At 37.3% G+C, this 9,180-nt stretch overlaps 1 non-coding gene across 1 annotated transcript; it reads left to right on the top strand.

The window, feature by feature from the left end:
• Positions 1-8,795: 8,795 nt before the first annotated feature.
• Positions 8,796-8,898, top strand: LOC131172432 (U6 spliceosomal RNA). Its single transcript, XR_009142909.1, has one exon. It is a non-coding gene; the product is annotated as a U6 spliceosomal RNA (small nuclear RNA).
• Positions 8,899-9,180: the final 282 nt, after the last annotated feature.

Raw genomic sequence — 9,180 nt, 5'->3', positions numbered from 1 at the left:
TGCCAGTTTACCCGTTTATCCATTCCAGTCGACCAATAGGGGTTACTCGAGCAAGGATAATGAATCTGACGAAATTTTAATCGAATAATACTGCAATAAATGCCAGAAATTAAGTCTACCTAAAATGTAAACATACATTCTACATATTTATGTTATTTTAGTTATTTTATTTTATATTGTCACCACTAAGCAGAATTGCTTAGCGCATCGCTTTTGCCATGCGCAGGTACTAGAGACATAGCTGGGGAGTCCAGCAGACCTCATACTGGGTGAGCTTTCAGATCTGCACGCAGAGTCCAGAGTCACCTCACATTTGTAGTGCACTGGTAGGACATTAGGCTATTTTTGGTCTTTTGTATTTGTAAACTTTTGTTATGTATATTTTAAACTCATGTAATTATGCTTTTGATGTCATTATTTATGAACCATGTTCAATAATAATTTGAGTTTTTCTTATGGAGTTGAGTATGATATGAATGAATTGAATTTTTAAAATATTGATGTCATTTGAGAAATTGTGGAAAGATATTGGTGGTTGACTGAGATTGAAATTATGATTATATTGGAAGTATTTTTAACAGATTCAGAAGAACTGTTTTTCCAATTTACAGTCGGCACTCTGCCGAATTTTCTATAAAATTTGCAAAAAATTCAGATTAATCAAAATTATAAATAAATGAATTAAAAAGGGTAAATTGTAATAAAAATATGATTTGGTGCTCTGGCACACTGTGTGTCATATCTTGCTTGGCTGTACTGTAGATGGGTAAGGGGTGTCACAACTTATCTATTTAAGTAAGTGAGATTTATGACATAAAATGTGAATAAATATTGATGAAAAATTTAATAAAAATGAGTAAAAGAAAGAAGAAAGAAAAACCAAACAAAAAGAAATTTAAATTGAATTATGACATAAGCATTTAGTCACCATGATGTAATTAAAATTTTATCCACTACTCATATTTAGCCAAGCTTAATTATAAAAGTCAAAAGAAAATAAGTTAAATTAAAAACCATCATCTTCTTCCTTATTCCCAAGTTGGCTAAACCATTACTTTTGAGGGAACCACCATTGTTGTTCACACAAGCTTCATTTCCCACTCAATTTCACCATAAAGCTCTTGCTTCCTTCATTAAAACTCATCCTTGTACCTTGAACAAGCACTAGGAAGCAAAAAGAAGTGGGAAAAGGGAAGTTTAGCAAGCTTGGGATTAGTTCACTTGAAGGTTAGTGCTAATTCCTTTCTCTCTCTCTTTATATTCCTTATTAGGACACTAAATTGAATTAGAAATTGTTGAAATTTAAATAAAATATATATGTTTGAACCTTTATTTATTTTTGGTAGCCATGGTAAAGAGAAGAATTAGGGTGTATAATTCAATTTAAACTTGAATTCTAGTTTGGTTATGAGCATATATATAAAGTATAGTGTGAATTGCATGTGTTATGTGAAATTGGGAATTTGTGGTTAGGGTTTTGAACCCAAAATTTAGGGGTTTGTGGAATTGACAATGAATTAGTTTTCTAATGGTCAATTAGTGACTATTTGGTATGGTTTGACCCAAATTTGGAATGAATTGTGGCATTAAATGGTGAAATAGTTAAGCTGCCCTATGTGCCAGAAATTCTGGACTTGAGTCCAGTGTGTTTGGGTAGCAATAGGTTGACTTGTGTAACTTCAATTGGTGTAAGGCCAATTGGAGGTGAAACTAGGGACATAATACCATGTTTTTTATGAAGAGACCCTACCCAAAACTCCAAGTTAAAGTGACCAAAAATTTGCCTAAATCCGGATAACTAAAAATCTGGACCTAGAAAATAACCAAATGAACATTATTTGTTCAAATGGCCATAACTTTGTGTAGAGAGGTCCAAATAACCTAATTCCTCATGGAAAGCTTAGACATAGTAGAACAACTTTCATGAAGAATAAAAACCTAAATTCTAATCCTAACCAATTCAAATTGCTAACTAAAATTAGGTTGTCAAAACTGCTAGAACCAAATTTGCCTAGGAAATCTGGGAATAGACCAATCCGGCCAGTTATGGTAAAAATGCTATAACTTGAGCTACAAAACTCTAAATGGAGTGATTTAAAAAGGGAATTAAATTAGATACATTAAGGAACAACTTTGATGAAGAAAGTTTAGCCAAATTCCCACCGTAAATTGGTCTAATGGAATAGTAAACATAAGTGACCAAATCTGAAAATTTGAAATAACTTCCAATAAGCCTTAAATTGAAATTGGCAACCAATGCCAACAAATGTAAAATCCAAAATATGGTATTATAGTGTAATTAGAACTTGCATACCTATTATTATTGAAAAAGTCAATATTTTTGCATGAATACTAATGTGAATAGTAACCACTACAACTTCAAATGCAAAGAACCAAATACTTAACTTTGTCAACATATCCTATTATGCCTAGAATGATTGGTTTCTATAGTTTGGCATGCCAATATGGTTTCGATTGCAGTACTGCCCATGGCTTCATGCCATTCCATGATTAATGGCTTTTAATGCTATTTTGTGATATTATGGCTTTTGGCCATTTTGTTATAATTGACATATTCGGCTTTATGCTCGATTGCTATTATGGCTTGTTAGCCGTTCTATTGCACACCTGGCAGACACTATGTGACCGATGGTATGACTGCTCGAGGTACTTGATACTCAGTGCCAGTTTACCTATTTATCTAGTCTAGTCAACTGGTATAGGTTACTTGGGCAATCAAAATAAGACTTAAAAATTTATAACCAAGTAATAAGCATAAGAAGCACTAAATTAAGAATATTACGAATAATTACCAAAAATCTTGTATGAATGAAATAACAGTAAAACTTTCTGCATATTTATTTATTTAATTTATTTTTTTTTTATATTGACACTACTAAGCTATATTGCTTAGTTCGTCGCTTTTTGCCAAGCGTAGGTTTTGGAGATACAGAGCGAGAGCCCAGCAGACCATAAACTGGGGATCAGAATCCAGATCTACATTATGTCCAGTGTCACTACATCTGCAATGCATTTTGGTAGGACCCACTAGGCCTATCAGTGATTTTGTATTTTGTAGTTAGACTTTTAGTTTGCCATGTAAATTATAAAATCATGTAATTATTTGTAAATTATGTAATTAATGAGATTTCCATCTTTTAATTGTGAAATTCTAATATGAATATATTTGTGTATGAAATTATCAGTTGCAATATTGAGATGGAATATTGGAATTGAATATGAGAAGGAATTTATATTATTGAAATTATATTATTGAGATTTTTAACAGTTGAAAATCGTCAAAATTATGCATAAATTAGGGGAAGCTCTGTCAGTTTCTCTGTCTGATAAATTGACCTTAAAGTAATAAATTAAATTGTAAATACAAAGAAAAAGAAATAAGATAAGTTAAGGCACTCCAGCACCGTATGTGACATGCCTCACTCGGCTACATTGTAGACGGGTAAGGGGTGTCACATTTAGTGGTATCAAAGCACGGTTTAGGTGTTTCTGGGTTTAGATAAAGTACATACCATGCATTGCATTTGTGAGAGTTGAGGTGACACTAATACAGATCTGTTTGTTTTTTGTTATTTTGGTTACAATACAGATCTGACATAGCAGAAAGCCGTTGAGGAAGAGGTGAAAAGTCATGCTCCAACCATGGCTAAAGCTAGAAGCAGGGGAGAACCTGCTCCACCAGTGTAAGAGGTACTTGTTCAGCATCAGCAGGCCTTGTTTCAGCAAATGACCGAATTCTTCAAGCAGATGACTGCGGCTATACCACAACCACAGCCACAACCTCCACCACCACCACAGAAGTCCCATTTGGAGAAGTTAAGAAAATATGGGGCTGTGGATTTCTTGAGTAAGAAAGAAGATGACCCCATGGCAGCTGAAAATTGGTTAGAAAGAACGAAAAGGGTATTGAGATAACTCCATTGCATCCTAGAGCACAACCTAGAGGGTGTTGTGCCCCTGCTTCAAGATTATGCCTATCAGTGGTGGGACACAATATGTAGGGAGGTGCAACCAGATCAGATCACATGGGAATTCTTCCTTATAGAGTTTAGAAAGAAGTATGTCAGCAATGTGTATCTGGAAGAAAGAAGAAGGGAATTCATTAGTCTAAGGTAGAGACAGCTGTCAGTATCAGAATATGAAAGAGAATTTGTCAGATTGAGCTGATATGGAAAAGAGATAGTTCCCACAGAAGCTCAGAGGTGTAGAAGGTTCGAAGAGGGGTTGAATGATAACATTAAATTGCTTATTACGACTTTGAGAATCACTGATTTTGCTCAATTGGTTGAAGCAGCCCTAAAAGTGTAAAGGGTTAGAATTAATGAGCAGAGCAGAAGGGGTAGACAACAGAAGAGAGGTCCGGGTCAGACCAGTTCTTCCTCTGCACCTGGTAAAAAGTTCAAAGGTCCTCAATCTCAAGGCCAGAGTCAGACATAAGGTCAGGGCCAGTCCCAGAAGCCCATATCTCAATTCAAACCTAGGAGAGGTCAGTCCACACCATTAATGGGCAGCTCTCCAGGGACGGTGTATTGGGGACCAGCCCCAGCAGCCCCAGCAGCATGTCCACACTATCATAAGTGGCACAGAGGCAAGTGTTGGAGAGTGACTGGGGGATGCTTTTAGTGTGGGTCCACTGAGCACCATATTAGGGATTGCCCAAGGAGAACTATTACAGCTGCTCCAACACCAGTAGACAGGCCTGCTCCTGTAACTCAAAGGGGTAGAAGTTCAGGTAAATCTGAGGCAGTTGGAACTTCACAAAGTCCTGCATCAGAGTCAGCTGAGAGGCCAGAGACTAGGGCACCAGCAAGGGCATATGCTATGACGCCTCAAGAGGAGCAAGATGCACCGGATATCATCAGGGGTATGTTCTCTCTCTATGACATACCTATGCATGCATTAGTAGATCCAGGATCAACACATTCATACATTTGCATTGAGTTACCCATGGAGAGGAGAATTCAAGCAGAGGAAAGTGACTAAGATATTCTAGTCACTAATCCTTTAGGCCACAGTGTAGTGGTAAATAGAGTGTGCAAAGGTTTCCCGTTGAGGATTCATGTAACACCCCTCACTCGTCTACAGTGCCGCCGAGCAAGACATGCCACACGGCGTGCCGGAGCACCTAGTCTGTGATTATCTTATTTTCTGAATACTCAATTTGGTTTAGGAAACGGTTGTGTGAAATTTACATCATGATTGTTTATTATTTTATGTTTTGATAAAACTAAGTGTTGCATAATTTTAATACAAATTCGGCAAAGTGCCGTCTGTATTTCGAACAACAGTCCTTCTAAACCTGTTAAAAATAGTTCAATATAATATTCTCAAATCCCAAATTTATACATAATCTCAAGATCTCAATAAAGTCAATAGACTTTCACAGTATTTAAACTGTTTCATAATACAGTCCATAATAATTCAAATACATCTAGAAAATTTCCATATGAGTTTAATATGTACAAATTATTACCAATATTAAAGTTCCATAATATTACAAATTACAAAGCCAAATTTCAAAATACAAAAGATGTGCAAAACACAAGAATCCCTAAGTCCTACCATGTATGCAATGCAGTGCAGATGACTTTGGACTCCTGTGCAGATTTGAACTCTCAACCCAGTCGTAGGTCGACTGGGCTCCCCAATAGTGTCTCCAATACCTACGCATAGCAAAAGCAACGCTCTAAGCAATTCTGCTTAGTGGTGCCAATCATAAAGAGAAATACACTAAAATAGAGTAATTTAACCATTTATGAATTTATGGTGTCAATATTCTTTGCAGTCTAATATTTCAATAATCTTTGCTAAGATTATTCTTTTATTGCCGTTTATACTTTTATTTGCTGATATTTCATTTTTACTTAATTTGGTTATACTGTATATCACTACACTTAATTTAGCTGTCTGAATTTAATAATGCTTAAATTAAGTGCTCATGTAGCCTATACACTGACTAGACTAGATAAATGGTTAAAATAGCACTGGGTACCTAGTACCTCAGGCCGTCATACCATCTGATACAAAGTATCTCCCGGTGTGCAAACAGTGTGACTAAGAAGCCATATAATCAATCAGGCAATCAGCCAAGTATAATAACACAATTAGTATAGCTATAGGCTATTAAAATCACAGTGTGGCATAATAAGCCATAAAACACAGTATGGCATGAAGCCATTTACAGTACAACTGTTAAAACCCTATTGGCATGCCAACCTATCCAAACTAGTCAACTAGGCAATACTAGGGCATTTACAAGCTCAAATATTTAATTCTTTATTTTTAGGGTTTATAGGTCATTATGCCTTTCACTGGTCAACAAAAATGTTGACCTTTTTATGCATCATGGATAGGTTGATTCTAGTATCAACACGTCACAATTTACATTTTAATATGTTGCTAATATAGTAAATTTTACAATTCTCACAAGTTGACATTTATTGCCAATTTTATTTTTAAGACTTATTGCATGATAATGTCAATTTTTCTGTTTTGGTATGCTATATTGATCTAGCTAGATGTTCTGCTTCCCTTGGTTTTTAGATTCTGGTTAAAGCAATTTTATAGGTCTATGTCTTATTGAATTTTTGCCATAGATTTCATGTCATTCTGAGTTGTATAGACCAAGATATGGTCAATTTACTAAAACTAGCCAGATTGCATTTTTAATGCAAAGTTAGGTCAATTTTTGGTCAAATTCAATTCTGGCAGATTTGGTACCCTAACTTGGGCAAGCTAATTGACCTGGTTTTGGTCATTTCTGGGCTTTGGTATCTTCATAAGAGTTATAGCTCTATGTCTAAGCTTTCCATTGATATAAATTTCAGGTCATTTGGACCTATTTTGAGTGAGTTATGGCTAATTGAATGGCTACTGTTTATATGGTCAAATTCTGCGTTTGCAAAGTTGCAATTCAGGATTAGGTCAATTTTATGGTCAGTTTTCGGACAGAATTTTAGCAATGTTTCTACATAAAAGTTGACCCATTTTATGTCTACTTTTGCCTCCAATTGGCCTCATACCAATTGGGGTCACAATTTTTGCGCTTATGTCTCAATTTAGCTACTGCCATCAACACACACAACCTGCACACAAAAATGCACTTCCAATTGGCAATTCTCCTCCTCCCAAAACTACAATTCTGCATTCAAGGCACTTCTATACCATTCATCATATCTCAATTGTGTCAATTTGGATAGAATATACAAGTGCTCAAGGTACATTATACATGTAATGATCGGGCTCCAACCTCTAGAGGAATTGTTGGCTTTGGCCATAAGCCTCACGGTTTTGTCCCATAGGTGGAATGGAGAACTTCCCAGGAGGTCACCCATCCTAGGATTTCTCTCAAGTGAGCACGTTTAACCCTGGAGTTCTTCCAACTCTCCAGGCCATTCCACCAAAAGGCGCCTCTAGTGATTAGTTCCCCCATCTTATATATCATTACTTTTTGAACCCAAGATCATCTCCGTGCTTTGCCGATGTGGGATTTGCCTAAGGGACCTTTCTCCCCCCCTTTTGGGACTCAGCGTCCTCGCTGAGGTTTGCCCCACCATTGCCCAAGAGGACACGCGAGCGGCTCTGATACCAATTGTAACGATCGAGCTCCAACCACTAGAGGAATTGTCCACTTTGGCCATAAGCCTCACGGTTTTGTCCTATAGGTGGAATGGAGAACTTCCCAGGAGGTCACCCATCCTAGGATTTCTCTCAAGCGAGCACGCTTAACCCTGGAGTTCTTCCAACTCTCCATGCCATTCCACCAAAAGGCGCCTCTAGTGATTAGTTTCCCCATTTTATATATCATTACTTTTTGAACCCAAGACCATCTCCGTGCTTTGCGGATGTGGGATTTGCCTAAGGAACCTTTCTCCCCCCCTTTCGGGACTCAGCGTCCTCGCTGAGGTTTGCCCCACCATCACCCAAGAGGACACGCGAGTGGCTCTGATACCAATTGTAATGATCGGGCTCCAACCACTAGAGGAATTGTCCGCTTTGGCCATAAGCCTCACAGTTTTGTCCCATAGGTGGAATGGAGAACTTCCTAGAAGGTCACCCATCCTAGGATTTCTCTCAAGCGAGCACGTTTAACCCTGGAGTTCTTCCAACTCTCCAGGCTATTCCACCAAAAGACGCCTCTAGTGATTAGTTCCCCCATCTTATATATCATTACTTTTTGAACCCAAGATCATCTCCGTGCTTTGCCGATGTGGGATTTGCTTTATAAAGACTTAAAATACAATAAGTAATCATAAAAGATTCCGATAATGTTACTTGTTTCCAAAGAGTAGTAAAAATATAAAAGATCAAGAAATTACGAGTATTTTGGTTCATTATTTTTAGTCATGATGTGATTACTAGTTTATGATGTATTTCATTTTGGACTGAAAATGAAAACTTATAATTTATTATCTATGAATTTCTATATGAATGCAATAGATGATACTTCATTTTGAGATCTCATAAATAGTTGTGAATGATATGATAAAAGAGAATATGATATGAAAATATGTGAGATGACTATGAATATGTTAACAGGTGATAGTGAAACCCGACAGATGCTAATAAAACAGGGGAGGCTCTGTCCGGGTCTCCACAGAAATAAGAAGAAAAAAAAAAATTTCTACACATTGAATACATGTTTTAAATGACATTAAAAGTTTAGAATAGATATGATAAAACAAGATAGGGTACTCCGGCACCGAATGTGGCAATTCTTGCTCGGCTATACAGTAGACGGGTAAGGGGCGTCACATTTAGTTGATGTGGGATTTGTCACCTCGGGGACATCCGATAAAATTGGAATGATACAGAGAAGATTAGCATGGCCCCTGCGCAAGGATGACACGCACAAATCGAGAAATGGTCCAAATTTTTTTACAAATGTAATGGCCCGGCCCACTAGTGATATTGTCCGCTCTAGGCCGAAGTCCTCACGGTTTTAAAACGCGTCACTAGGGGTTACGAACCACCAACTTATAAACCCAGCATCTCTCCCATGTTTTATCAATGTGGGATTTGCCTAGGGTGTTACAATCCACCCCCCTTATGGGACTCAGCGTCCTCACTGAGGTTTGCCCCACCATCGTTCAAGGTTGCACACGGAGCGGCTCTGATACCATAAATGTAATGGCCCGGCCCACTAGTGATATTGTCCGC

The sequence above is a fragment of the Hevea brasiliensis genome, chromosome 13 (genome assembly GCF_030052815.1).
Source record: "Hevea brasiliensis isolate MT/VB/25A 57/8 chromosome 13, ASM3005281v1, whole genome shotgun sequence".
NCBI lineage: Eukaryota > Viridiplantae > Streptophyta > Magnoliopsida > Malpighiales > Euphorbiaceae > Hevea > Hevea brasiliensis.
Note: the sequence above shows the minus strand (reverse complement) of the source record. Positions and strands in the feature narration are given on the sequence as shown.